The sequence below is a fragment of the Pipra filicauda genome, unplaced genomic scaffold (assembly GCF_003945595.2).
Source record: "Pipra filicauda isolate LSUMZ 115617 unplaced genomic scaffold, ASM394559v2 scaffold253_size2546935_pilon, whole genome shotgun sequence".
NCBI classification, from domain to species: Eukaryota; Metazoa; Chordata; class Aves; order Passeriformes; family Pipridae; genus Pipra; species Pipra filicauda.
In genome coordinates, this window is record NW_024104369.1 from 1,500,178 (window position 1) to 1,527,852 (window position 27,675).

Consider the following 27,675-nt stretch of genomic DNA (forward strand, 5'->3'; position numbering starts at 1 on the left):
ACATAAACCAATTTAACAACAGTGAACATATCTGTCTCCTAATTACTCAAATGTTCATATGCATCTGGATGTCTTTTATGATTGAAAACAAGAGTTTATGCTTTTGTAATTGAAGTAGAAACTGTTATACATCCTCATTCTTCCTCAAAGCAAACCAAACCAAAGCAAAAAAAATAATTCTGGAAGTAGGACATGCTGAAAGAGTGACTCATCTGCAAGTAGGAGTAACTGATCTTTGTCTATGACTCTTCGTTACCATAACATTAAATTACCTATGATATCAAAAATAGGGATCTTAAGCAAAAGCATAGACTCAGTTTGAGATGACCTGTTGAGTTACTGCAATCACACGACACATCAGCGTAACTGTTTGGAGATAATTTTGCAACAGACTTTCAGAGTGACATGTATACTTGGCATTTTATAGGAGGCCTAAAGGGGCTGAACCTCCAAATGATGCAATGGTTTCTGTACACCTAACTTTGGATCTTCTGAAGATTGCAGTCTAAATGTGCATTTTAATAAAATATGCTTCTATTATATTGTATTGCTGTACAGTTCCCCAGTGCAGGGGGATCAGAGAGGCTAAGGTCAAAATAAATACTATATAGATATTGAAGTCTGTTCTGTGAGACTTTGAACAGGAGGATTTGAAAGATGACTATTTTTATTAGTGCAGATGCATACAATATAACCTGATTTTTTTTGTGCAAATGTCAATTGCAGTATACATATTGTTCACTGAAGATTATGTCATTGCTCAAGAGGGAGGAGAGTCCCCAAATGAATGATTAATAATCAATGTGTCTGGGTTATTTTATTCCTCAGAAAGAAAGAATGAATTAACGGTGTCTCTCTCAAAAATGGTAAAAAAGGTCCCAGAAATAGGTCACACCAACTACTTCTGTACACAGAGGGGGCCCCTCTGTAAGTGGATTTCCCTAGTTTGAGCACGAAGCCTCACCTTCCTACATTCTAATGCAATTAGGGATAAAAAGCAATATGGATCAGAGTCCTATTAATTGTTCATACAATCATGAAAAACTGAGGGAAAGGGTGGAGAAATACCCAGGGAGAAGGGTTTTGAAGGAGGCCCAAGATAATGCCTAAGCATGTACTCTCTCTACAGATGACCCAAAGTCTTCCATCAACTCTGGGCCAACAGCAGACTTATGTTCCAGGACAAAGGCAAATCAGGTGTAAGAGGAACAGGGAGCAGCCTCTGAAGAAATTTGTATTCTCTGACGCTCAGTGATAAGCTCTCCAACTAGGTGCAAGATGCATTAAATATCTACATGTGTTGTTACATATTTGTGTATGTTATCTTGAGGCATTGTTCTTTTTGGAAAAATAACACTACTTTGCATTGATAAACATTAGGTAGAATCAGTAGAAATATTTTTCAGGACCATATGGTAGTTTGTTTTGGGTTTTTTTCTTCCAAAGGAAGAAGTCGTTTGGTAGAAACAATGGGTTTGTAATTAATCAATCTCTGTTAGTAACGGAGTGGGGAATTACTTTAGATTACTCCCATGTTATGTTCTAGGTATCAGTTAGATCTGCCTGCAGGTAAGCTTGTGGACTCTTCTTTTTGTCAAATTCCCTGTGTCTTTTCTTAAGGAAACCTGCTAATTTTAAGAGGTCTTTTTCTTTTTTTCTTTCTTTCTTTCTTTTGTTCTTTTTTTTTTCTTTCTTTCCTTTCTTTCGTTCGTTCTTTCTCTTGTTCTTTCTTTCTTTCTTTCTTCTTTCTTTCCTTCTTTTCTTCCTTCCTTCCTTCTTTCCTTCTTTCCTTCTCTCTCTCTTCTTCCTTCCTTCCTTCCTTTCTTCCCTTTCCTTCCTTCCTTCCTTTTCCTTCCTTCCTTCCTTCCTTTCTTCCCTTTCCTTTCTTTCTCCTTTTCATTAATTTCTTTTATTTTTTTTTCTTTCTTTTTCTTCTTCTTTATCCCTTTACTGGTGCTGCTACTCTCTAGATGCAATCACAAAAAAAACAAACCCGAGACACTGAAGTGCAGATATTCAAAAGCACCGATTATTTTATGCTAATGAATGAACTATCTAGTAATACAGTATTTCACTTGTTGTGCCCTCCTGGTGGTAGCACAAGATAAATCCAACAGTGTGTTTAATTAACTAAAAAAAGCAGAAACAAATCTCCATGGGTTAATAATATTTATGGCCTAAAAATGGACAAACTAAAGAAAGGGAGTAAATTATGTAGTACAATTCAGAGAAAAATGTAATTAAAATAAAATTCTCACGTATTCTAGAAAGTGCATCTATAAAGACATGTGCAAGCAAGGCACATACCTGCTTGAGAAAAAACACTAAAATTAAGGTCATCACTGAGGAACTGGAAAAAATATTTTTCTAATTATAAAAAAGAATGAAGGCAAACTTCTCAGGAAGAAATGTTAGATCTTGTTGTCCATACAGGAATTGTGTCTTTTTTAATCCGTAAAACGCATGGTATCAGATGGTGACTGAACCTTAATTCAAGTAGCTCAACAACATGAATAAGAAAATGCCAGGTCCATTTAACTGTGTCCTTTGTCAAATGCCAATAGAGATGGTGACTTTTTATAAATATCCAGTAGTTAAAAATATAAAACACTGTAAGTAGATAAGACTACTTGGGTTGCACTAACGTGAGGTCATTTCACCCCTTTATGATTCCTATTCTTTGGCTGGAGGCACACATCTTTGGCTGGAGGTGCACATCTTGTCCTGTCCCTCAAAGCAGCCTGTGGGTCTGGAGATTTCTTAGACAGAAGTTGGCACAGGCCTACATCAAAGGAGATCCCAGAAGCATCAGTTTCACATCACTGTGCTAGCTCCAAGGGGGCTTTGGAAATTTAGCTCTGTGGAATATAGAGATGCACTCTCAATAACATAGCTGAGCTGTGGACTCTTTCATGGGTTTTCCATATGAAACGTTCCTTATGGAGTCCTTCTGAGCCAAGAAGCCATGTACAGCTCTAAGCCTCAGCCATGCACCATCCAGTGGAAATGCTTCTGCAGCAATAAATAGCTGAGGCTGGTGTTACTGAAACCTTTACTTGCACCTGTGAGACTTGCTCTTTCATCGAATTATTTCAGTTTAATTGAGAAATCTATATTCACACAGGGGGCATTAGCATGCTGGGATTAAAATTATGAGTGTTTCCACAGGTCTATCTGTATGATGGACTGAGGATTGAATTTTCTCTCAGTTATGCAAGTCTATATAGAAGGATGACGATACATCATATTTACAGTTTGCCTTGACCACACATGCACACTCTGTGACGTACTAAGCAGTTCTGACTCTTTGTAGCTTGTCCCCTTCCTGATCTTGAATCTTTTATGTCACCTTTAGAGTGCTGGGTCTTGATATTACTGCAATGTTGTCTGATTTAGGATTTACAATATTTATTGACAACAGGAAAACACAATCCCCTCATATTTGTATAACTTTTCAAATCCTAATGCTGACCATGATCTCATTACCCATTGCTCAGTGTCTAAACCTTGCTGTTTAGGTCAAATAGACATTTCAGGATGATATGCAAAAAGATTTGTTAACATTATGAGATCGTTTCACTGCAATGAATTTAAAACAGAGAATATTTACTGACGTGTCACTACATCACACGTACACACTGTCGTTTGTAAAACCTATGAGGTTTTACAAGGTCTGTGGTAAGATAACCTCTTGAACAAAAAAACAATTAATTGTGCCTATTCAGAAAAAAAACCCTGGTATTAATGAAAAAACACAGAGAATTACAAGAAATATTTTAACAGTCATCAGTCTAGCTTAAATTTCTGACACACTTCATTAGTGTGCCCATTGCCTTATACTCTGATCACGACCCTCAGGAGTGAGAAGCACAGCGTCCTATGATGGCACATCTCTACTGAGGGCTGGGAGCAGGGAGTTTCCCTTCACAGACTGCACACCTGGACAAGTGGTGGGTAAGTAGGACTTGTCTGGAGGGGCAGAAATCTGCAGAGATGCCTCCGTAAGGCAAATGATGTAGGCAGTTGCTTGGCAGCTCCCTCTGTCCCTGCTGCAACAGGCTCAGTAGGGCTGCCCCAGAACTGCACTGTCTCCACACCACCATCATCTCTTCCTGCGCGGAGAACCCAGCCATCTCCAGCTGACACCCAAGTGCTTGGAAGATGCTTTCCTCACCTGTCTTTATTTTTGAAAGCCACTGCTGGGACTTGCAGATAGATCCCCAGCCAACTCCATGATCCATGTCTTTCCCTCCTTCCTTGCCGCCCAAGAGGGACAGAGCTGCATAAAGAAGGGGGCAGATAAATGGGTGAAAAATTTATAGAAATGAGCAGACCACTCTACGAACATCGATAGTCTAACAACCTTCATTTCCCTCACCCCTAAAGATAAAATGGCCCAGAACCATCAGATTCTCTCTATTTTTATAACACAAATCATAGTTTGTTTGAGTTTAAAAAGTTAACTTCAGGTGAGTGTCATCATTTATCTCCATGCGTGGCATGGACAAGACAGCACACTAGTTTTGCTGAAATTACTGTTTACGTACCTGGAAACCACAGAAAAATACACGTATATAGAAGTGATAAATGTAGAAGCTTCTCTACATTAAATGTCTCTTTGCATTTTCCACTGCTCATGCAAAATTATTTATGTCAATATTTTAATTTCAGTCAGGAGGGATGGAATCAAAGAAAGAGTGACACCTAGGAAAATTGTTGTCAGCAAACTGATGACTACATACCATAATTAAGAAATAATATAAAGAAGGAAGAAGCTTGATATAAATGCTGTTGTATTTTTGTGAGGTTGGTGCTAAAGAATCAAGGAGGAGAAGACATATTAAGACATAAATATTACAATATTTTTCATTGTATACTATTGTAAGATGCATTATATACATAAATGATCATTTCTGTAATCATAAGAATATTAATGCAGCAGCTAATAAATAAAATAAGCACCAAAGGACAAGAATATGACCTTAAAATCCTTACTCAGCTGCCCTATTAACTTTCTGAACACCACTGAAAGTGTGTGTCAGCTGCTTAAATTAAAGGGAGAGTAATTAAAATTACACAAATAATAGGTGACTGGGGTCAGTCTCCATCACCCTATCTCCTATATTTCAAAGTATTTTACATTTTTTCCATCAATATGCAATCTTAATTTTCCTTACACATCTCTCAGATACTCTTGGTTTAAAAACAACTTACCATAAGAAGCAGAGCTTTTGACTGATGGCCTGAGCACAGGTTTTGGGGCCATACCCTTAAATCCCTTCCCATAGCATAACAGATGAGTTGATTTCTCAGTGTCTTTGAGTATGAATGTACTTTGTCATCTTTCTTTTCTAAAAAGCCCTTTTAATAGGAAAAAAAGGAAAATAAAAAAGAAAAAAAATCAGATTTATATTTCAGATCTATACTTGAGATCCCCTTTCCTGTGAAGATGGCTAGCATTCAGCAAATCAGCAAAAAAGTTACATTCCTATACTCCGGAACATTAAAAGTAATTGGTAGAATAGTGTGTGTCTCAAAATAATCCAGATTTTTGTATTTTTACTGTAATGAAAGTAATAATATTAGTAATCATAATAATAAATGAAAAAAAGTGTGACTGGGAATTGAACGAGACAAGAGAAACCCAAATGGCAGCATAGGGTCCTGACCAGAAGTAGTTTTTTTCTCAGAAAACATTGAGAGTCTTCTCTTAATACCAGAGCAGCATTTTACTGTCTTTGCTGGAAGTTATTGCATGGGTATAAATTATCTAATAATAATCATGCTGACAATTTATAGGTATTCTAGCAGTGTTCATAAAAAAGGATTTTGAGGGCATGGTGTAAGCACAGCATCTAATGCAGGTCTTTAGAAAGTCTTAGAATGAAAGAAATGAGTGGAGCTTTTTTGTGCTGTTAATAAAATATATTGATAAGGTAAAGAGGGAAACATGAACATAGGTATCTGCCTTCTTGGTAGAGGCATTCTTCAGCCTGCAGAGGCAGGAGGAGAGGGAAAGGGGCTTGCAGCTTCAGGAAGCCAATGCACACATGGGTTTTGCAGGTGCTCGCACGAGTTCTGTGCCTTTTGCGTCGTGTGCAAGTCCAATCCCCTGCAATAATTGCATGTGTTTACAGAAAACATAAATAGGGAAGGAACAAACACTGGGATATGAAGCTATTATTATTAGTTTCAGTGTACTTAAAGCCTTTGCAGTATCATAGTGACTTGTTAGAGCTAACAATGCACATTTGCCTAGTTTTAGTGATCTCAGTCCTACTAAACTTGCTTCATAACCCCCTCTGCATGATGAAACCCCTTAATAAAATAAAATTCACTCTTCATTAAATAGCAATAATTATTTTTTCAAGCGATTTAGCAGAATTTAAAGTATTCAGTTTTCTTCCTCTGTAATCCCACGTGTGCAGGCTCTAGGTCAACATGTTTTCTGTTGAGGGGGTGCTATGCTCTGGCTTAGGTATATATGTGTTCATAATGCTCTGATTTCAGTGGAAACTCCTGAGACTTACACTGAAGTCCTGCTGTTACGACTATTAATGTTGTAGCTCTAGAGAGCCATACAGGACATTTGCTGTATTAGACCTGAGGGTAAGCCCAACTCTCTCATCTGGAAGAGGTATTTTGATCAATGGATGAATATGAATGATTCATAAATGAACCCTGAATGAGTAGAAAATGAATTCTTACATAATACTGGCATAGGAGTCAGAGAAATATGGGTGAACACAGGTAGAAGTTGGCAGAATGGGCTTTAGCAATCTCATATCTGCTCTCACAGACTACAGTTCTTGACTTGGCTTTCTTCCTTGAGCTTTATCAGGCACAAGCTCATCCAAACTGGAAGTTTTTCCTCAGAAGTTACATAGCAATAAATCAGGGCATACCAAAAAATAACCAAAAGAACACATCTGCAAAACCAAACCAATTTTGAAAAAGGCAGGCTGCCACAATATATGACTACTTTATACTTCGTAGCTACCCAAGTGGTCAAAATATCTTTAGCTCTGGTAAAATGCAAGGGAGTATGGTCTATATATTTAACATACCAATACTATTTACTATGCTTCCAAGGATTTGGACTATGGCAAAATCTACTGAGACTGAAGATCTCCAACAGAGATGGCACAAAACAAGATTAGCTTAAACCAAACCATACAGACTAAACCATTCTACATCTCTCTCCGCTTTTTTCTGGCTCTGAAATTCTCCTTTACTAGTAGCTCCATGGAAATTTTGTTCCATTATATTGAATTTGGAAAGGATTCAGATATGTACTTAACCATTAGAGACAATGAGGTGCCATTCCCTTTTAGAGAAAACTGAGAAATGTATAATTCTGCCACATGACAGACCCAGAGCAAAGTAAACCTCCCACCAAACCCTCTCTTCTCCTCGGAAAAGAAATTAGTGGCTAAAATACATTCCCTCCCCATACCTCATACCTTGCTAGATGAGAACATTTCAATATAGACTTGCTGCTGTGGAGGGTGGCTACTTGTGAGTGGGGCCTTGGATGTGCATGCCTGGAGGTCACATAGAGCCATCAGCATCCAGTCACCTTCTGCATAGACATTCTGCATGGGGAATGCCAGCAGCTGAATGGCCGGGCACTGACTGACAGATCGTCTTTGGTTAGTTCTGTGCTCTACAGTTGAACTCTGGAGGCTTTCTTGAGTGTTTAATTTCTTTCTTCAGGTGATTAAGGAGGTCTAGTCAATTTATTCTTCAAATATATTGTATGGATGCTAAGTGAGCTAATAAAAAAGAAGATCGATCTATCTCTCTCCTGACTTGTCCTGTTTTCCTTATATTTTTGTCATTTCTCAGTAAAACTGAAGACAGATGGGAAATGTAGTTTCTTACAAAGTCATTGCTGGTTAGAATGTCACTGAACTTGAAAAGACTTTATTACAGTCCTCCTAGAAATTGTCTGTCTCTAATGTTTTCCTACCCACCACCTTTTTGTGATGACCGAATTTAGGAGGAAATTCTCATTTTAAGCAGTCTATTTTTACAGCAACTTATCAAACAGTGGCCTTTAGCTGTTGTTCTGTGACAGCCACTCTATTAAAATCCTGATGTAAACAAGTGGAGAAGGTGAACTAGAAGTGCAGATATTTGCACAGCATTACTGTCAGGTAAAATTTTAAAGATAGGTTTTATGAACCCATTATTTGCAGTCAAGGCTTTTGACTACAGCTTCTGAAATCATTTAAGTAGACAAAGTGTTTTGTCAAAACATACTGCTGGGAGTCAGTATGTAGCTTCTTTTTATGTAATTTAATTTGGTTCTGTTGTTTGCATGAAAGTGGGATATCTAGCTGGGCAGCAATAGTGGTGCTGTGTTCGATCACAATATGGTGAATTTCTAGTGTAATTAACGTTAAATGCCTTTTGTTTTCATTTAGTGCTTAATGCATGCATAATTACAGTGTACATACAGACCTATAAGGGAATATGCTTGAATGCTTTTAAATGCAAACAACAAAGTCCAAAGATTTTATAGTTCTCTTCTTTGGAGTGGTATATGCACAAGAAGGTATACCCATTTTAAAAACACATGGCCTGTAAAGTTTTCTTGACATAGCCTTTGAAAGAAGTGGGCACTTTAAAGAGGCAGAGCTGTTGTTGGCCTTTCAGCTCTGAGCCTTGTGTCCGAGGTGATGCTGAATAGGACTGCCCTGTGACAGGCTGGCTTGCTGTGGTCCCCAGGCAGTCATGTAAAGTCAGCATTAGAGCAAGGTATGTGTTAGCCAACCTTCCACTATGCCAGAACACCACCCTCTGTGTGCTGAGATTCTCTGCAGATGAGGCACCTTTTGAAGAAAACAGCCTAACTGTTCACCAGATATTCACTCACACAGTTAAAAGACTTTCTGGTAGCTCCTCTACTTCACCTGGAGCAACATCAGGCACAGAACGTGACCCAAACCTGTTGGTTGGGGTTTTCCTGAGGTACCAAGCAGTGCCATGGTACTGCTTGTGTGGTCCGGCGTAACTTCATATGAGCATTTCCTATCAGCATTTTGGCTAAGTCACACCTTACAGCATTTTTTAACTTCATATTGAATAGAACCAGTACTTCTCAAACGTACTTTGAGAAAGTTGGGAAAAGTTGGAAATGTAACAGTTCCAAATATAATTTCCAAACATTCTTAGCTACTACTGTCAGTAGAAACAGTGATGACAGGAGGAGAAGACATTTAGCTCCCCTCACAGTATTAACATCCCATTTTGATGTATCTTGTGTACAATTACATGTATACTATAGTTAGGGAACATCTAATAAAATAAAACACATGGTAAACAGTAAGATATAGCACAAAAGTGGCAGGACATGGGGACCAGATCTTCTCCATTAGCATACTGGCAGAACAGTAGTAGATAGATGGAGAAATCTCAGGAGATATAAGAAAAGGAAAGCATTTTTCAGCCAGTAGCAATTGTGGTCATAAAGAGAGAAAGATAATAAGAAAAAAAGTTGTCAGATAAAAGGACAATAGGCGTAGTAAGATTATAAGTCTTTTAGCGATTCCATTCCATCCAGCTCTTCCCTTTGTAAGTTCATTTTGATCTGCTATGCATCAAAGCCAGATCAATTGTGAAAAATGCTCAGGCATCCTTTGCCCAAACATAATCCTACATCTCTGCACATAAATCAGATCAATAAATTAGTTATTACATAGGATATGGATTGAGAAAGCCAACAAATGAAAGAAAACCACAATCACCAATGTATTGTTGCCTACACAACCATGTAATACCACAGTAGCTGTGTCAATTAAGAAAGTGATGAGAACAGTCTTCTACTGAGTACAAATTTTATTTGAAGATAAATTCTACCTTAGAGTAGCATGTCCCTGCAAAACTGATGCATTTATAGCAGTACACCCCAAAAACCTCTTCCATGCATCGCTTGAGCCATACAGTTGTAATTTTCATGTATTAGTAGTTCCAAATTTCAGTCCAGCATTCCCTTTCTTTCAAAATTAGTCCTGGTTGTACCATTTAATCAGCACCATTTTCTAAGCCAATTACTTGGAGCAATATGACCGCTGGTACCATACCAGCCTCAAGTCCTGTTCTGCCACAGCTGCAAAAGGGGCAGTGAAATGGCATGATACCAGCTCTCTTTGGCCCTGATCCAGCAAAGCACTTAAACACCTGTTCAACTCAAAGTATATGAGTAATCCCAGAGAAGACAAGATGATAAATTCTTTGAACCAGTACCTGCTTAGATTCATAGACTGTGAAAACAGAAGGGAACATCTAAACGTCTTGTCTGACCTCCTGTATACCACAGGATTTCTTTGAATTCAGTCTTGCTCAGTCTTTCCTTTCTTTCAGAAGATAACATCCAGCTCTAATGTCTAAATTTTCAGAGATGGAGAAATTATCACTGTCATGCATAAATTGTTCCAGTGATTAACAACCCTCACCAGGACAAATTTGTACATTTTTTTCAATCAAAACTTTATGAGGTTCTTTGGATTCACAAAGTATTGTTGTGCTTTAATTAATTGGAATGAAGAGGCATGTATTATCACATTTCTCTTTTTGTATATATGCTTATAGACCGCAATTAAATCAGCCCTTTATTTTTACTTTGACAAATTGATAGGCAGTGTTCTCCAGGTTTCTCAACAGACAGCAGCTTATTTGGCCTTTAATCACGCTCCTGTCTCCTATCAGACTCCTCTTGTATTGTTCTTCATCTCTACAAGTCTGGTTTCTGGAAAAAGAACAGTATTTCAGGAGATGTCATTGCTCACCACAGAGACAATAGAGATTCCTACTTATAGTCTCTTTTTTACCTCACCAGGGGTATGATAGGACTTTTGACTTCATGGCCACACTGAAATTTTGCACAGAACCATTCTTCACCTGCCAATCCTTTCAGTGGTATTGTTTTCTATGATAAGTGCAATCTCCTTTAAGTGCCCTCCCACATTCCACGGTTTTTCCTCAGCTTATAAATTTACCCTTTGAAATGCATAGTTTGATTGTGCCCAACTTAATTATGACCAAAGTACTACACAACAGTTTTCATTATTTCATTATTATTTTATTTCTTCATCTCTTACTTACATGTTCTATTCACAGTCTTAGTGCTTTCTACAACTTTTTGTGACTCTTTATTTTTCACATCATGAATTAAGATACCAAAGTATCTTAATTATCTTAAAGTAGTAAGATTAACAACAGACTAGAAGTGTTCATACTCAATGGATGATCCAGCGTTTCCAACTACATTTTGAGACCAGCATCATATTCAACCAGTTTAATACGTACTATATTGATTTTGTAATATTTGCATTTTGTAATAAAATGTTGGGTGATATTAAATCAGAGCACTGCATATAAAAACTATGATTTCTCCCTATATATGTATAACATCCTAAGGTTTTCATCAAAAGATATCAAGTTATTCTGATGAGATCTAGGTTTCATTAACCCTTATTGATTGGCTTAAATTATGTCATTCTTCTTGCATAATGTTGCAATCTCAATATCACTATTATTTGCTTGTAATATCTACAAAAAATTGTCCACATGGAGTTCCAAAATACAACAAAATATTTCTTAAAAATTATTATTGTTATTTAAACAGTTTTTGGTAGAAACTTAGAGAGTAAAGAAGGAGATCCAACGTTGTGGAGAGGCCATGGGCTAAAGATCAGTCTTGAGAAGTTTAACTTTCCAGAGATAAGCAGAAGTTTAAAAGGAAAAATCCCAGAGGAAATAATAAAAAAAAAAAAATTAAAAAAAAACCTCTTTCTACAGTAGAAAAGAAAGGATTAAAAAGAAACTGTTTTAATGAAAACTGAACAAGGGAGAAGAGAGGAAAAAAGTCAGTTATCAGAGATGCTTGAAAAGAAAGACTATAATAGAAAGCAGAGAGGAGTTGCTAGGGATGACAGCAGTAAATTCAAGATATTTGTAATGCTAAATAAAAGATTCCACCTTGAAGGATGACTGACAGAAAGCAGCACACGAGAGCAAGGCACTAGCCTTGTGTAAGCACTGTTTCTGTGTAACTAAATAGTAATGATAGTTAATCGTGGGTTTACACAGGAAGAGAAGAAGCCTTAGCACATACAGAGTCTGATCTCATAAAATCCTTCCACGTACATAAGTCAATTCATGTACCATTTCAGCAGCTTTTCATGCACTCTACAAGAGACTAATAAGAAGCAATGCCACAACTGACTGGTGCTGTTGCCAAACACAGAAAAATACTGGAAGCTGGCATGGTGAGGACATATTCAGCTAAACCTGATTTCTCTTTTCCTACTGAAGAGTACTTAAAAAAAGAAGAAGAAAAAAAGATGTAGTCTTTGGAGAAGGATAGTTTTAACAGTTTTAACAAGATCTTTTCTGTTTGCTCCATCCCCCTGTGAGGGTTCAGAGCACTGGAATTTCTGCAGGCCTCTGTTTGAAAATAAGGGGCTAATGAAAAGGTACGTTCATGGCTTGCTACCCTAAACTAGTCCTCCTAGAATATCCTGGGATTTGCCAAAGCACTAAATGACGTTGACATAGAACACTTTAAGGGAAAAGTCACCTTTTATTCTTTGCTTTTCAGTATTTAGAAATGTAGCTTCAGTTTCCTTTGTGTTTTTTGTATAAAGGAAATTCATTTTGAATAGAGATGGGTCCATTTCTTTAGGTTTGATCTCAATGGATACTGAAGCTGGACCGCTGCGCCTTCCAACTCTTGCAATTTCTGGGGAAAGAGAGGGCAGACAGGTTTAGATGAAGAGGACAGAGGAATAGTAAAAAGGAAATATTTAACATGGAGAAGAATCTCAATTGCTGAGTGGAACAGAGTTAATGTAAGGCCTAACTAATTCTCTAGGAAGTATGTACAATTAGAACTTTTGCTAACATGCTACACTGTCTAATTTATTTTCAAGTCCACCAAATTCCATGGTGTAGTGAAATTTCCTCATGGCCATTTTAATCTCTGAATCTATTCTGTGCTCCATGAAGGTCAACCTGTTTAGACGTCCCGATGTAAGCAGGCCTTTGCAGACATAGGGTTTCAGGGAATAATGCTGCTTAGTGGAGAAGTGGGTCCTCGGAGGTCACAGGTAAGACTCATTTTGCTTATATCAGCCCTGACTTTAGATGTTTTTTTTTAGTCATAATAGTTTTTCTAATACATGGTAGAAGCACAAAAAGCCACTGCTGTTCAGAGAAGTTCTGCATGCGCTCAGACACCTTTTCTTTCTCTGCTTTGGATCTCTTCCTTCCCCGGTGGTAAAGCATAGTGGGGAATCCTATGATGATAGAAGCAGTCGATACCTTTGTAAGAACAGAGAGCTGTCTTTAGCACATGTGTGCCTTTGGTTCAATAAACAACTAGGTTTGCACCTAATTTTCCACTGAATGATCTAATACCAGCAGAGAACATTTGCAGCATGGCACAATGCTAGTCTTTTCAGCTGCCATTTTCTTGACCATAGTGAGGCTTTTTCTTCCTTCTTGTGCAGAAGGCGAGGGGATTCTATCATCTGTGATTTGAACTAAGCAGTAGGGGTTTTTAATGTAAATTACTTTCTACTAGGCTCAACTATTTGATATCCAAATGAAGAAAATAATTTAGCCCACATTAAAGAGAAGAGGGGAAAGGTTTGGGAAGGTTTGGGAAGGCTTGGGAAGGAAAGGTTTGGGAAGGTTTGGGAAGGGAAAGTTTGGTAAGGGCAGGGCAGGGCAGGGCAGGGCAGGGAAGGGAAGGGAAGGGAAGGGAAGGGAAGGGAACTTGCTGAGAAATTGCAACACAAATTCTGATTTTGTCAGAATGTTTTGAAATTATGCTCAACATTGTTTAAAATTGAGTTTGTTTTTGGCTTAGTCTCTGCAATTGTACAAGTTTGGGAAAGAGCTATTTTTTGTACCTAATGCTGAAAGTCACCCTAAATATCTTGTATCATTATTACCTATTGACTGTGGTGAAGGAAAAGACATTTTAAGAAAATATCTTTCAGTGACAGAAGCAAAATAAACACTGGAACATATAACTGGTAACTCATTAAATAAGAAATCCATGCTTTTATCTAGCTCTTCAAACGCATTTTAGGCACTTCAACAAGATTAGAAAAACACTTTTATGCCAAAAAAGAAACTCCTTTAATCACTTCTCTTCTAAGAAGATACCTTCATGAAAAGAGAAGAATTAACCTCTTTGCTGCCACTATTCCTTTTACCACAATAAAAAGCATTTGTAACATTTCTAACACATTTGGTTCTGTCAGATGGAAACAGCTATGTTTCAGAAACATTAATCATACAGGAAGATATTGGCAAGCACATATCTTGCTGGAAAATTATTAGTATACACTAGACCATCATTAGTCTACTCTAATGGAACAGCAAGAGTCTCAGTTTTCCCAAGTGCCACAGACAAGGTTAGTCTATCATGTTTTCTTTATGGTCCAAAGCTATTTTTGTTTTCGTAGTTTTATTTACCTATTGCATTACATAGAAGGAAAGAAAAAACCTCAAAAACTTCTACTTGTAAGAATTTAGAGGGTAAATGAAAACAAACAAGGAAAGAAGGGGTGAATAACTAAGAGTCACCATCCAGTGTGTGCATCCCACTGAACTAGGAACAAAATAGCTGCTGCAGTGTAAGATGACAAAACGATGAAAAGATGTAGTCAAAACAAGAAGAATATATACAGATAGATACATATATATACATGTATAGATATATACATACTGCATTACTGGACACAACTAAGGCTGAATTGTCTCCATGAATCCTTCTGCACATACATCCTACAATACAGCAAAGTAATAAGATCATACAGCTTTTGGGTGGCTTTTCTGGAACTCTCTTCAGAGTCAGTGGAAAGCCTGAATGTCAAGCAGAGGGAAAACCCTTTCACAGACTGGATCCCTCTACCTCATTTCCCAGCCTTGAGTCCAGCCAAGGCCAACCTCTTGCAGACAGAAAGTTCAGCTGTTGTACTGCCTCTTTACACCCCTCAATGGGAAAAGGGGCAGTGCTGATGGGGGAAGGTGACTTCCTATTTCAGCACAGAGCATTTTGTTACCACCGCTGCTGCTCCCACCAAGTGGTCTTAATGTGATCTTAGAAGATAAAGCACCCTTATCTCTTATTTTTTATTTTTTAAGGTCCTGTTTCTGGAAACTGGTATAGGTAAAATAAATAATGGTCTCAGGGCTACACCACATCTTTTCTGAAAGGCAAAAGCTCTTTCAAATTTTTCTCATCTTTTTGAAACTGCTCTTGCTTTTTTTGCTCCCAAAATGCAGTGAAGTAAAACTCTGTTTTAGTCTGTTCAGCCCCATCAGCACTGCCTTCACATCCCAGCAGGTATGCTGCTCATTTTTGGGTTTCTCCAGACAGTATGTAAACTTCTGGATACTTCTCTGACTTAACAAAGGTCTTCTTTTGATGTTTGCCTATAGGAGCCTTTAACTTTGGGTCCTCCTATTATTTTGTCCAACAAGTCAAGGCTTGCTGTCAAGGTAGATGTTATTGTGGAAATGACAGAATATGTTCAAGGTCAGTGAATAAGTTCCCTTTCAATAAAAGCACACATTATGTCCAAGAACAGTCAAAAGGGTTAAAATGCAATCTTTCCAGATAAGTTTCTAGCCATATGAGGCTCAAAAAGTCAAAAGATTTGAAAGCTATTAGTACTTCTGTAGATCATCCTCTTCCAGACACTCTTTTTTTTTTCTTTTTCCTTTAACTGACAGGTTGCAGTTAAAAATTAAAGTAAAAAGAGGCCCTCTTTTTGCTACATACTTTTAATGGAACTGAAGCCAAAATAAGTCAGACTAAATTATGGGAGTAAATGACCTCCTGGGAAGTATAATACCAAATTCTGAAGAACTGTAAAGAGTTTCCTTTGATCTTTTTAGCTTCACAGCCTGAAATTCAAAATCTGTATTTAATTTTAGATTGCATATGCCAGCTTTTAAGTTTCCTTTCTAACATGATATATCATTTTAAATGATAGGACACCTTTAACTTGTATTTCTTGAAAATGCTGACTATCCTTCCTTTATTCTTTTACACTATAAAAACAGATATAAATATTACTAATTGCAAAAATAATTTGAGGTTGGGTGCTGTAATGGATAAACCATTGACCTTCACTTAAGAGACTGTGCCTTCAAGCTCAACCTGAGTTTCTAAGTGAAATGACTTTGATCTGAGACACAAGTAACTTCAGTTCAATGCCCTAAAGGATATAGATCTAGAAAAAAAGACAAGCTGAGCACTTAACTATATATTCCTGTTAAAATTTAGGAGGTAGACAAAGGATACTATTTTTCAAATGTGGTATAAAGGGTCTATTTCTTTCTATAGCTACAGAGTCACATTGCAAGAACTGTGTTCCTAAACCAGAAATCTCAGAAGGCACAACAAGCTGTATTAGCTCTTGGCTGGAGAATTCTCTGACCTCTGCACTTGAGCACAGACTTTAGATATAGGCAGCTGGAATAATCTCCCTCTTGAGTCCAGAAGAGAGCCACAAAAGTCTTTATGCCTTATGCATTATGAAAGAAGCCACCTTTTTGGGGAAAAGTAGGTTGTAGCAGGTTGGCTGGAAACACGACATGAGAGACCTGCTGCTAACTATTGGGCTTATACTGGAAAAGCTCTAGGAAAAGTGCTTACAATGCTTTGTTATGTGTCCTTCTCATGATTGGTCAAACAAAGATACGAATACAGTCCAGAATTTTGCAATATAACAGCATTCTGAATTGGATCCCGGGGGAATAATTTGTAATGCATAATTTATCTGCTGAATTTAGTTTCTACTACTAAGAAAATATCCCTAAACTGGTCATGATTGCCTCACACATGTTATTTTTAAATGAAACAACTGATAAAAATTCTTTCAGATTATTTGGAGTTATTTGAGTTATATAGAGATAGTTCCAACTGACTGGCTCATTTACATGGTTTTGTTTCACTTTTCTGATTATGAAAACTAAGCAGTCAACCAAGACACCTGTGCCCCAAACCATTTCCTATATGGGAATACCTGGTGTGAATGTAGCATGAATACACAAATACAATAAGGAGGTCTGCATTTTCTGCTGTTTTGAAAGGGTGGTGCCTCTTTGTCTGCATAAAAGAAATGGTATTGAAGCAAGAGGCTGAACTTTCTGGGGTCAATCACTGTAGAATTTAATCCAACCCTTACTTCTTATCACAGCCCATCCCAGACAGCAGTTACTGTTACCTTCCTTCTTCCTAGTGAATTGCTGACAAATCATGTGGCTGGTCTATGAAAAATAGAAGAGATCAAATATATACAAAATAATTTTGAAATTGTATAACCTCAGAGAAAAATAGAAATGGCAACATTGGAACAGAACAATGAACTTAGTCAATGTAAAATTGGGTTGTGCATAAGCCCTTTCGCTCACTGACAAGGTAAAACAGATTGACGCGCTTTGAGGCTGCGGTTGCTGATAAGGAATGCCATTTGTAAGACTTTTACTCCCAGCCAAAGTGGAAGCAATTAAAATATTTAGAAGTAGCCTTTTTCCCCCATCCAAGATGAAGCTCATCTGGGCTTCCATAGCATCAGTCGTATCTGCCACAGTTCTGGAGAGAGAGAGGCAGACCAGAACCAGCACTACCCTGGAAAACCTCAGAGACAGGAGTTTGTACAAGTTGGAGGAGTACGGCTAATAGGTGTGCTATCCTCTGTGCTATTGCTGGCTGCCCAACAGGTTCAGAAAGGGACATTGTTGCCTTTGGTTTATGTTTTTGTATATCTGACAGTCTTCTTGCTCATTTTTGCTTGCTACAATATTTTTTTCCCCAAATTTCTAGCAATAGAACAAAGGTATACGGAACAATTAATTTAGGAAATATCTGAAAAAAATATTGCCAATTCAAAACTATTCTCAAAAGATCAGGGTTACATAGTGCCAATAATCAAAAATTTCTAAACTTTCTCAAAGTTTGGAATATTCAGGTCTCAGTTTTACCTTACCTTAAATCTGTAATGGATATTAAAATTTGTTCATTTAGGATTTCTTATTTCTACAATTACAATATTAGTCATCATTGACATAAAGTTAATATTTACCCCAGCAGAAGCTAATTTATGTTTGTTAATATTCTATCAGTGATTTTAAATCTTCTTCCTAAAAAAACCCCTGATTTTTGTGGCAGAAATATGAAACAGAAACCCCAGACTCAAGGTTAGTTAAGTTGTTGGTTAATTATGAATGATATAAATTTTTGTCTATTAATCCTGCACATGAAAGTTTCATTCTCACGTAAAAATAAGTGTGAATTAATTTTAAGTGCAAAAGAACATGTCCACCAGTCCTGCACATAAGTATTTTCATGAGCTTGATGGGTAATTTTATGACCAGCTGACAGAAGAAAACTGAGCTGGAGATTAGAAAAGACTCCCAGTGAAAGTGCTGGTACTCCTTTACAACTTAAACAGGCAAAGCATTCCAGAACACGCTGTGATTTTTAAGTGAAAGTAGACGAGATAGATAGAAAAAAATCACATTTAAATTGTCTGAACAAGCCCCTTGCTGAGAAAAAGTTGGAGGGATATTACATATATATAAATATATATCTATAAATATTAGCAAATCAGCAGATTTGACAGTATCATGTGTCAGTTCCCCACCGTATATACAATTGTCATATATCTGGTAGTCAGGTGGTGCCTCACACTGAGACTGCACTGTTTTCTTCCAGAATCATCAACGTCCAAAACTGACAGAGAGATCATGATTTTTCATACTTTGTATTTACATTCTTAAATAAAGAGCCACTATGCTTTAACAACAATAGGAAAAAAAGAACAATAATGTTCTGCCCTATAAGTGGATCTACGTGCTATCTCAAGTACTTGATTTATTATTTTTACACATATTTATTTTTTGATCTGTTGAAAAAGATTTTTGACAAATCAGTAGATGACAACTCCACAGAGCTATGTAATCTTAGGATCTTAGTGGCAGCCAAGGAGCCTTTTGCTTTGTACAGCAGAGGCATCAAACACTTCAGAGATGTAAAGAAACATGAAAGCATATTAACCACTATTTTCACCCTCTACTATTTCTTCCATATCTCTCAATTATTTTAAATTAAAGATAGGTAAATTCCTTCACTGTGAAGAACGTAGAATTTTACAGTTACATAATCTGATGCAGTGTCAGTCCATGACACTTTCATTATTCTGGTTTTTTCTGACCTTGTTCACAGCTACACGTATGTAAATGAGGAGGAAGAACCATCTCAACTCTGATCAAGTTTCTTTTGATCCTCCTCAGCGTGTGACTGCCTGTGTTTGTACACACATTGGCATGATGGGGCTCCCGGCTTGGCCACAAGAGCTTTTAGGTGCTGAGGTAATGCAAATAATAAAAAAATCAGAGTTGATTTATGTCCTTATATATGTGAGTGTGTAACTAGTATTCAAAAGGCATTACTCTCAATTGGATGCTGGAATATATATTGTATGCCAAATTTGTGATTCATACTGACTAATACAATACAAGTAATAAACTTGTTTATTTATTTGTATTTAATTTAAAAGAAAAAGGGTGACCATATTTCTAAAAGATTACATCAAGCCATTGTCCCAGAAAAAACCCACAGAGATGTTTACTGAAATGAGTTAAAAGATAGGGCTTGATGAGTTGGAGGGCCATTCTCTCCTTGTGGAGATAATGTATCTCCCATTACTGTTAAATGGTGTTATATGTGCATATTAAGGGAAGAATATTAGTGATTAATAACAACCCACATTTTCCAGTGTGCTGAACTCTTTTAGGGACATTGAAGGTCCTGAGAGGTGCCTAGTTTAGCTCAAGTGTACCTTGAATGAATGTGTGTTTTATAGCAGATCTTTAAACAAAGCCAGTGGATTCAGTGCAGTCCAGTGTAAACTTTTGACATACAACAATGTAGCTAAGAATGCTTAAGGATAAGAAAGGGTATTTATTTCAATGCTGGCAAATAGTGGTGGTTGGTCTGTCTGCAGCTCCAAATTAGGCCATTTTAGCACTCAAAAGTACTGTGGATTTTTTCCCCCTTACTGGTTAACGATATTAACTATTCATTTGTTCCTGAGAAAAGAAGGAAAAGGTTGTGTCTTAGGCTCATAGTAACTTCAATTAGTTGTTAGCGAAAGATTTTATCCTGGTAGCAAAACCAGAAAAAAATCTTTTAAATTAATTTGAAGATGCCTACATTTAGAGAATGGCATTGCTTTAACAGGGCTATGCAAATGAGTCCAATTTAGCATCTTGTATTCAGCTGGAAACCATTGCTAAATGATCGGGATAGCCAGTCACAGATATTAAAATGAATTATATCTAATCTGAATTTTAGTCACGCTACATTAACTAATAGAAAGTTATTAACATTTCAAGAGAAAAAAAGCTTTTGCCTGCAAAATTAACAGTGGCTGAGATGTGACCTGTGAGCCATGCAGCCTGATCACTGTAATGACAGTGTAATGGCATATTTACATTAAAATCTCTGCAGCTAATATGTGATTCAGAATTGGACGTTAAGTCGAGGATTATTTAGTCTGGCCTGTTGGCCTTTCTCTAAGTAGTTTTTTTTTACTTCAATACAAATCTGAAACTTTTCATTTCATGACTATTTATGTGACTAGTTTCTATGGCTATGTCTCTCCATCTTTACATCATCTCCTTTATGTGACCAGCTTACTCTTTCATTTTTCCCTTCCTTTTTCCAGTATATTTATCATTTTCTGCGGGCATGTACAACTTCAAGAAACCCACATTAGTTGCAAGCCAGTCAGGAAAAGGGAAATGTTTTTCTACTTTTTTTTTTTTTTTACTGCTAATTTGCTTCAAAAGGCAGTATGTTTTCATGTTTTAATTCCTACACTTTTTAAATATACAGCACCCTGGAAAAAATGGGTAATTCAAAGCCACCTTCATCTGGATAGAAGAAAACATGTAATTATAAAGCTATTCTTATCCGTAGCAGGCATTGACAACCTGCTACAGTTTCTCCTGCTGCCAGTTCATTTCTACCAGTGAAAAGGTTTGAAAGTTATGGACCTGAATATGTGGCAATTGTATCATCTATAGCATTTGTTAAATTTGTGGAACACTTCCATATATGAATTTGCTCAGTTAGTTATTTAAACAACACATCAATATTTAAAATTGAGAAAATACTATGAAATTAAGAAACTAACTGGATAAAAATACAGCTTTCATACGATAATTGGAGTATTATTCAGAGAAGTCCAGGTTAAAAATGAGCTGGAGTGGGCTTGTGTTGGTTATCTGTAGAAAACAGGTTCACCATGGGGGTCACACGTCGTTTCCACTCTGCCTATAGGAAGCATCTGTAAGCCATAGCTATATCAATGTCTTGGTTGTCCAACAAACACAGCCAGTTCTTTAATTGGTTTACGCTTTTGAATGGGCACACGGAAGTTACCAAAACTAACTTAGGGCATGTTACTATTCTTGAATGTTGAAATCAACATGGTTTACACAACTGTTAATGTAACATAAAGATTCCAATGGACTGTTGGCGCAATCATCATACACCGGACTTAAAATATAGCTTTGACTTGGAAGTACAAAGTAAAAAATTAGATAGCATAAAATAACATAAAATAAAATAGCTCCTCCCCTAATTCTAAAACAAATTCCTATTGATACTAGACAGTATAATTTAGATATGAACTTGCAAATTGAATTGATCAGCCATGTGTCTCATATTTTTTCTCGTATTAAATTTAGGCCATTCCTAATGTTACTGGACAGACAATGTCAGCAAGTACAAACTTTTGAAGTTAAAATTTCTTTTAAAATACAGGTCGACTTTGACCTTTACAAGGACACTTCATGTAAAACTAACTCACAAACATTTCAGTTCTAAAATGTTAATGCACTACAAGGTTAATTGCTTTTATTAATCCATTAAACAAGAACTGTATGCCCTTTCTTATATTAACCATTATTTACTTATTTCATTCTTATGTCCAAAGTCCAAAAGCTCTTATCTTTGTTACAAAAACTAACAAAGAGTTAGTTAGCTATATCTCATAAAAACTCAACTGGTTTCTATTTGAGTGCCTTCATTAGTACTAAAAGTCTTGGCACAAAAAAAACAACATGTGGCAAACAGGGTGGTCAGCAGTTTTTTGAGATCACTTACTGCAGCAGTTCAAGTCAAAGAGACTAACATATCTCTTTTTTGGTTATAAAAATATTTCTTTTCTTCCCCTTGCCTGTGATTTGAGAACAAGAAAGGAGATTTTTATGTGCATATGCAGCAATGGTAAGCAGCTGTAAAAACCTCCCACCTAAAGATTGATGAATATATGTTTCATTAACACCAGCACATCTGAAAGACATTTGACACTTTGGAAGACCAACTATGGTTCTTTAAAATGCTCCAGATGAAATGCCTTATAATGTGATCTCTAATGGCCATCTCAGAATGGCCATCTCTGCTGCCTTCTCCATTTAAAAATTTATAAAACCTTAACTTCTGAATGTACCTGATCAAAGTCTAAATGTTTATTTTGCTAGGGTATTTGGAACTATACTTGCACAAGCAGTAACGAGACCTGCACCATGAAGATTTGAAAAGCCATTCTGAAATCCACACGGTTTATATTCTTTTGCTATTTATGACATTAAAGAATCACTACACCCTTCAAATATCAAACAATAGATAACCACAAAGCAAATAATTTGTGGCCATGCCACACCATATTCATTGAATGGCTGTTAAGAATGAACACATCTGTGAGGTTCAACATCTGTTTGTGGGTATAATGCAAAGAAATCCAGAATCTGAACCAAGTGGACAACTATTTTCTACAAGTAACATTTTCCAGTTGCTTCTAGAGGCAGCCCTGGATGGAGGCCATGCACATAGTGCTTGTAAAAAAAGAGCTCTCCTCCACATATCAGTGGCATGTATTAGTGGTCCAGGTGGAAGGCCCTACAGGATGCTTGTCTCACACCCCTGGAGAAAAGATTGGCCTCCACTAACACATGTGGTAGCACTGAGGACAGTCAGGCAGGTTTCCATGCAGACTCAGGTAAGCTCAAAGGCTTTTGTCCATTCAGAATGAAAAGTACATTGTACTTGACAATAACCCTGCCATCTGAAACCTCGGGGGTTTTAATCTTATAAATAATAGAGTTCAGAGAAGCTGGGTTTGCAAGTCTGCATAGCACTGCCCAGAATTCAGATTTATGTAATGCACTCATAGGTACGTGGTACTGAAATGCATGCAAGTGTTATGGCATACAAGATTCGAAGCCTATATTACCCAAAAATATGCAATGCAACACTAATATTTCTCTCTGTTACGCTATTTTCCCCAGCTACTATGAGAACATCCATCACTCAACAGCAGGTCAGAGCTATCCAGTCCACTGCATGCACTGATACAAATTTCTGCTTTCTGTTGAAGCTCCTGTTAACTAGCATGATGTTCACAGAGCAGGACACTATGTAAAATGAGCTAAAGTAGGTGCAAATTTCGCAAACAATAAAACAATTTTTGCTCATTAGGACTGATAGCAACTCTTTCTTCGTATATGCCAGCCTGCGTATTTTGAGAAAACTAGAAAAGCAGGGTTACTAACTTTCCTGTTTTGTACAAGCATTTGAAAGGATTAGTTTATAAAGTATCTAGAAAGAGCTATGGTTTAGACATATAATAACAAAGGGTATGAAATTTAAATTATTCTTCTTTGGGCATCAAGAAAAAAGTTGCAGTAGTTCTTCTGCAAGGTGAATTCATCCCTCAAATGCTTTCAGGCATCAAAATAATTCCTACTGTTTTAGGATGTGAAAAATTTTTTTGAAAAATTCAGTAGCATAAAAAAGAATCTGTTAACCACATTAAGGGATATCTTTGTTTGTAAGCGCATTCAGGAAATAGGGAGCATTTCTTTGGCTCCCTATCCCACTTTAAAAATGCAGAATACTAAAATGGCAAGCATGAAGCTAACTGTCAGCCCATGCAGTTTCACTGTGGGGAGGTTATCACATGCAGCTTTGCTGCCTTATTCATTGCTTGCAGCTCGTCCAATCAGATAACCTTACAAACATGATGCTGTCAATTGCCAGATGTGGTACATGCTATGCAGCACTTAGTTTTTGACGGACTAAAATGGATCTGAGAATTCTTCTCTTTATGTAATCAACCATCAGTCACACTATGAGATTCACAAGGAGTATCTGGAAGTGCTGTCAAGTGCCAATTAGTGATGTTGCTGACCCAAAAGATAAAGAAGATTGTAGAAGCCACCACCCAGTATAATTCTCCACTCCGGTGTCCTTAAAGTGGACTATCGTTTATGAATGTACTCCTGCAGATGAAAGGGAAATAGGAGGTCAGTTGTTCCTGTCTTCAACAATCTTCTGCAATCTTCTCATAATGAATTGTAAATAGTGTCACTATCAACCTCCTCTTCCTGCACTGGAAAGCACTGCAAATGGCTCCACAAAGCCAAACACTGATAATATTGTTTCTCTGGACACAGAGCTGAAGGCTGTCCTCTGTCATGTCGTGTGTGGGTCTGCATGGCTGGAGCTCACCCCAGGCTCCAGTGGTGCCCTTTCTGCCTCGCCACATTCCCTACTCCCTTATGATTGTGGGGTACATCCACACCACAGAGATGCAGGGCTGGAAACCTAAGCTGTTCATCATTTGAAGACAATCTGAAGATTGATGAACAATCAATGGAAACGTCTTCCTCCCCCTCAGAGCAATTCTCAGCACAATCTGGCAAAATGTCATTATCACTTAATATGGTTTTATCACGAGGTGTTCCTGCTTTCAGAACTGCAAATGATTTTTACAAGGTCAAAAGCAGAACGTCATGCTCGTGTGTTGGCCATCTTGAACTGCAGAATAAAGACATCTTCTTCAAAAGGCAGTATCACTCTGGTGCACAGAGAATACCTGACAAGTTTGGATTTGAAATGACCAGCCTATGTGCAGTCCTTTCCATTTAAAGCTTACAGTACCCAGTAGTCAGTGTAGATACAATGCATTATTAATTAGCATATACAAATCCTATTTATATTAAAAAAGCTTGCTTAGTGAAGGAGACATAATTCCTGTTATTACCATTCCAAATAGCAAAAAACAAATATTGTATACAGAGCTAATAAAAATAGAGGATAAGAGCAACAAGCTTGGAATATATTTGTATTCTACACATGTTTTTCTTTATGTGAGACCATTATTTTTCATGGTAAATTATATATGTTAACAGAATTTTTCTGAGTGTATTCATGTTCCTAAATGGCAATGTTCTGAAAGAGCAGTGCTGAATAGACATACCATATGGATCTGTAATACTTATGCTACACAGCTATTGCATATGCATGGAGGGGTGCAAAATTACTTCAGAGCCTCCTGAACAAGAATAAGTGCGTGAGGACATCTCCGCACCACCAATCCACCAAACAGTTTGTTATCAAACCATATTTTTACCATTTATACATATAGTCATGCTCCAAAGTCCAATGAAGTTGTGGCATCTCTCCACTGCTAGTCTGGTTCAAATACCACTGAAAGCACATATCAGACAAACATTAAAAAAAAAAAGTTGAGTAAACTTTAAGCTTATTCAGGTATTGAATTCTTAGGAACGCAATGGAAAATTGTTGGTATTGCAGGAAAGACCAGATCAAGCTGGCAAACTGTCTCCGTGTACCATAATGTAGCAAATGAGCAGAACCATTCCCTGGAAGGTGGCAGACAATTAGAGGACAAGTCACAACAACGAAGGCATTCCTACTCAGTGTGAACATTTGTCAAGGTATGGAAACAATTTACAATGTTTTTAGAACTGTAGTTCAGGTCAGTTCATTTTTATACTCTCCCATATGGTTCTGCTCCTTCTATTTCCAGAGTGAACCCTATTTACCTGGAAGGGTACTACAGAAAATATATTGTTTGCAGAGAAAGTGAGAGTCATCAATAAAGAAAACTTCTCAAGATAGGTACATTGAGTACGTGTATTGGTTTGATCTGACAAGAGAAGAAAATGGCAAACAACTTGTTTTCTACTTGAGAGGCATCTGAGAGCAGAGCACCAGTCAGATGCTGTACTGTGCTGTACAGAGGCTCAGCAATAAAAGTACTGTTTGGGTGGAGGGAGCAAATAAAAGTGACTCTCACGCACATTTTCATCTTTATGAAACAGCCTGCCAACAGACTAAATAGCATTTGTACCAGGTTTTCACTTCCCCCCAAGCCTGGAGAGAGAGAAGATTCACTTCAACCCTTCCAAGCATAAGTGGCAGCACAGACCAAATCAAGTGGTCATGGCTCTGCTGTCTCCTACATGAAAGCAGAAGGGTCATATGCAGTTAACAACAAAACCTCTATGCCACATCACTCCTTATGGGCCTGGACTTTCCTCACCACAAATGAGGTCATGAGCCACCCTTCATAGTGGCTTTCATCCCACTGAATCCCAGGAAAGCAATGTTCCTCTTGTTCCTAAGCAGAGACTTCCCCCTAGAAATACTATAAGTTTTACAGTCACCCTTGGAAAACTAATTCCTTTCATGGTAAAGTCCAGGAAGCACAGTGTAATGATTGCTCCAGCTCTGTGCTAGATTAATACAGAGTATTCAAAATACTTTAGAAATGGCATATTTTTTCCCCTAACAAATCATGCAGTATGTTGTCCATACTGAAGTGACACATTAGGTTGGAGTTTCAAGCTTTTGGAAGGCAGCCACGGAAGACAGAAACCATATGATGCCAGAGTCGATTTATACTCACTAACTTACATGAAACTGGCACAAGCCCCTAAATATTAGCCTATGAATTTTGAAAAAAAACAAAACAAAACAAAACAAAACAAACCCAAAAAAACCCAGGACTTGGAGGTATTAGGAAAACTTTCGTTGTCAGCAACTGCAATGGATTAATCTTAGACAGGGAACTGCAGTATTTAGTATTTAGTTAAAGATGGAAAAGAATAATAATTTAGCACCTCTTTCAGAATAGATGAAATTCAATGCAAAAGGAGAATGTCTTCTCCATGAAGCTGCACTGAAAAATACTTTTGCATTCATGTGACATTGAGAAACAAATGACAAAGAATTTTCCATTAATAATTTAATTTGGGGGCCAAAGGGCCATCAATAACATCATAAGCATATAACATGGAGACAAGTTTATCCCTGAGATAAGCAATCACAGTGGAGTTCCTTACAGCATGTTTGATTTTAACTCTATGGAATGCAAAATTTAAAAAAAACATAAATAACTGATAGGGACAGCTGCCAACCCACCTCAGACCGTCATATCTTTATGCTGAACACTTCAAGTGCAGAAAAATGAAGCTGTGGAGCTGGAAAGTGGTGTATTACCAGGAGGTTCTGAGCATCTCCATCTCCCATGTCTATTAAAAGACAACACAGAAACAACAGTCAGTCAGTCATCATCTGGCAGGATCATTATAGCATTAAAATTCAGCCCCGGTGTCTAAAACAATACATTCAAGATCTGTGATTTCTAAGGAAAATTTAAGCATCCAAGCTGAAGACCCAAGTTCCTTTTGTGGCACATACTTACCACTGAAAACAAAGATTTTTAGCAGAAAGTATGTGGAGTTGAGGTGATGTTCAAATCTGCC

At 37.3% G+C, this 27,675-nt stretch overlaps 1 long non-coding RNA gene across 1 annotated transcript; it reads right to left on the reverse strand.

Moving 5' to 3' along the window:
* Positions 1-5,248: 5,248 nt before the first annotated feature.
* Positions 5,249-27,675, reverse strand: LOC120323415. The gene is made up of 3 exons (XR_005563814.1): positions 27,615-27,675; positions 27,332-27,441; positions 5,249-5,361 (listed from the first exon to the last, which is right to left on the reverse strand). It is a non-coding gene; the product is annotated as an uncharacterized LOC120323415 (long non-coding RNA).